Consider the following 3,825-nt stretch of genomic DNA (forward strand, 5'->3'; position numbering starts at 1 on the left):
TTAGAATTACCAAAAAAAAAAAAAAAAAAAAATAGAGAATATATTTTTTTAAGGCCAATTAAAAAACTGGAGGAAACAAGACGAATATTTTGGGAGTACAATCGCTCCCCTTCTTCAGTGCTGTAAGAAAAAGTTTAGATGAAACATGTTTAAACTTTTGGAACGTAAATGAAAAAGAAACAAACCTGATAAAAATTAAATGAGAAAAAAAAACAACGCAGAAAACAAAAAGAATAAGAAATAAAAGCCCAAATTGGAAGAACTAGAAAATCTTTTTGATAGTCATGAATATCGACGAGTGACTCGTTCTTGGAGATAGGCTTACGGCTATTAAAGGTTTTAATTCTGTTAATTCTGATTGTATCTGTTGTTGTTATTGTCCGTTTTGTTAGATTTTTTAATTCTTCCAATTTAGGTTTTTATTTGTTTTTTTTGTTTTGTTTTCCGCTTTGTCTGTTTTTATTTTTTTATTTTTATCCGGTTTGTTTCGTTCACATTTATATTCAAAAATGGGAAAATGTGTCCTTGAAACTTTGTCCTATATAATTTGTCCAATTTTCCCAAAGAAGGGAAGAAGTTGTCCTCACGAAATATTCGTCTTGTCTTGTCCAGTACTTCCGCTGGTCTTGCAAAACCGCATTTTCGATTTTCTTTCCTTTGTTTTTTATTCTTTGTTATGGCAGGCCAATTTTGTTTACAAAGTGATCTTAGAATTAGTATTCTTTTAGAAACCAATTTGGTCAAATACATTGTAAATGGCACTGAAAATCAATTGGACTTTTGATGTTATAAGAAACAGAAAATAATTTTGGCCATTCTCTTAGCCGTCCTTAGATTTGAAATCCTTTGTCCGTGAGGACAGGGGTTCGAGTCCTGGTGTCACCGATTATTTAGTTTTTAATGGGGGCCAGTGGCGTGACTGTAAATTTACCCAAAGTTGAACTAGCTCTAAATGGGTGCCTGGAGAAATATAGGGAAGGTATTTCGTCCATTTTACGTTATTGAAGATAGGTTCTCGAATATATAAATAAATTGTATTTTTTTAATGTCATCATACATGTGTATTATGATGCCGTGCTTTTTCAGCAGTTTGAGATGAATCATCTGCTAAATCTTGCTGCAGAATTAACGAAAACAAAGAAATATGGCAATTTCTATTTTTATTGAAAAAGTTGTAAACTAAATATTAAGGAAAACAGAGCAATATAAATTTCTGTTGTGAAACTTTCCACATTTTTCAAAATTGTTAAAACAAAAATTAAAATAGCACAAAATATGTCGCTTAACTGTGTCTGTTGTTTCTGGTAATTTTTTTCTTAATTGGGCTTTCGAGAAGTCATAGCCGTTTACCATCGCTCTCTGACATTCCGCCTTCCATAGCTGCCACGCCCCCTAAATCCAGTTCCTCCTCCATAACCTCTACTATTCTGGCATTTGAACCAGGCTTCTGAGTTCTTTGCAACTTCATACAATTTTGGGTCGACTTTTTGATTTGCTTCATTGAGAACCCCTATTAAATCTTTAGCCTTGCTTCCATTCTGTGGGATGAAGAAGGTGTATGCAATCCCAGTCCGGTTGGACCTCCCAGTTCTTCCTATTCTGTGAATGTAATCCTCACTGTTATGAGGGTAATCATAGTTAATTACATATTTTATGTCGTCAATGTCTAGACCGCGGGCTGCAACATCTGTTGCCACTAATATATTTATCTTGCTATTTCTGAAGTCTTTCAGAGTCCAATCTCGCTCTCTTTGATCTTTGTCACCATGAATGGCCTTTGCTGAATACCCATCTCCGCGAATACTGTCTTCTAGGTTGTCAGCCATTTGTTTTGTCTCTACGAAAATAACTGTCTTGTTTTCCTGCTCTTTGGACATTTCATTCAAAAGTACAATTAACTTAAGGTTTTTTTTCTTGCTCCTTGCACACTTCGACAATTTGTTGAATATTGTGATTGGCCGATAAAACCTTTGGGCCGACGTTCAATTTGATGTGTGAGCCTAAAAAGTCTTTTGCTAGGGGTTCAACTTCCCTCGGCCAAGTAGCTGACCACATCAGAATTTGACTTTCACCGCCAATTTGTCGAAAAATTTTCTTGATTTGTGGTTCAAAGCCCATATCAAGCATCCTATCTGCTTCGTCCAGGACGATGTACGGACAATGTAAGTACATCGTCTAAGGTTTATTTTTCGTGTTTCTAAAAATTCAATCATTCTCCCAGGAGTAGCAAGCTAAGCTTAGATCCTTGTTCCAAATTTCTTATTTGCTGCAACTTTGGAGACCCACCGAAGACACATATGCTTCTTATGCGAGACGACGCTCCATATATGTCTGCCACAGCTTTGATCTGTTGTGCTAATTCTCTAGTTGGAGCCAAAATTAAAGCTATGGGTCCATCTCCTTTTTTAAGATTCGCCTGGTTTTTAATGTGGACGATCGATGGCAGTATATAGGCCAGCGTTTTACCTGATCCAGTTGATGCAACGCCTACCATATTTCTACCAGATAAGGCAATTGGCCAACCTTGTGCTTGGATTGGAGTGGGACTATGTAATTCTTGTGATGTCAGCTGAGATTTTAAATTTTCAGAAAAACCAGATTCTTCGAATGACATGATTGGATGAGGGACGTCTACTCCTTCAACTAGAATTTCTTTAGAATCACGATAGCTGTCTACTTCTTTTTTGGATCTTTTTACGACAGTAGGATGGGGACTATAGAAATTCTTTTGTAATGGCTGTCGTTGGTAAGTGCCATCACGTCCTTGGTTTGAAAAATTGCCACCTGAATTTTTAGACCCTTCGAACTTGCTTTTGTGTTCAGGATTACGGCGAAAGTATTGGTTGGGATTACCATCTCGTCTTATACTGTATTGGTTGGAATCTCTGGCAAACTTGATGCTAAGATTGTTTAATCTTTTTTCGTGTGCTTCTGAGCGACCAGTATCCTGTTCTCGTGTAGGCTTGTAAAAAGTTCCATTGGACTTTCGAGATCCTTCAAACCTGTCGTTGTGAGTAATATGATGGCGAGCTAACCATTCTGTCGTGCCACCTGCTTGTCTTCGATTTAAATAACTTGGGTGCATGTTTCTATAACTATTATGGATCTTAATAAACATTTCGCAAAACCTCATAGTAATATCCAAAAGAAATGTTGCATGTTTAGTGAAAAGCTTCCAAGGTATGAACCGGCAACTGTGGAACAGTTTACAGATGTAATGGGAAATTTTATACATCACTGTGAATATATGGAGGCATAATTGTTCTTTACTTAGTTTCAGCTTTAATTCGATGATCCAGACTTTATGTACTAACTACATCCAAAGACTATGACGTCATTGATTAATAGTGTATATAAAAAATTAAGTTTTTCATAAAAAAAAAGAATTTAAAAAAAAAATTAAGTACAACTAGCGCTAGATCTAGAGATTTCCTTTAAAATGAGTCATTGAACAACTCTCTACGATGTTCCAGTGCCAAGCTATCTGTGGAAAAGAAAGAAAGAAAAAAATATCCCGTTTGTGGAGAATAACGTGGTTAAAGTCAATTTTCTTGATTATCAAGCCAATATATTTTCTTTGTTATTCAAGCCGCAGGGCAGTAAGTTTCCTTTATAGGGGTTTCGGACAAGGCGGTTCTAATGGTGTACTTTTTGTTTTGATCTGACTCTGTTTTTAGGAGTTAGGGGTTTCTATATTTCTTAACATTGGACGTGATCATTACACACAGGAAAAAGCCTACGGCTTTTTCTTCTTTGAAATAGTAAGAGACGAGTTTCAAGCAATCAAGTAGCTAGCTAATTCCAATGTATGCAATTGTTTGTAAT

The 3,825-nt window shown here is 36.0% G+C and overlaps 1 pseudogene; it reads right to left on the reverse strand.

Annotated features, from left to right (window-relative positions):
• Positions 1-1,346: 1,346 nt before the first annotated feature.
• On the reverse strand, positions 1,347-3,085 carry LOC148941515 (putative ATP-dependent RNA helicase DDX5 pseudogene; annotated as a pseudogene).
• Positions 3,086-3,825: the final 740 nt, after the last annotated feature.

Source organism: Artemia sp. Qi Xiang Cuo, chromosome 18, assembly GCF_049724085.1.
Source record: "Artemia sp. Qi Xiang Cuo chromosome 18, ASM4972408v1, whole genome shotgun sequence".
In the NCBI taxonomy this organism is placed as follows: domain Eukaryota; kingdom Metazoa; phylum Arthropoda; class Branchiopoda; order Anostraca; family Artemiidae; genus Artemia; species Artemia sp. Qi Xiang Cuo.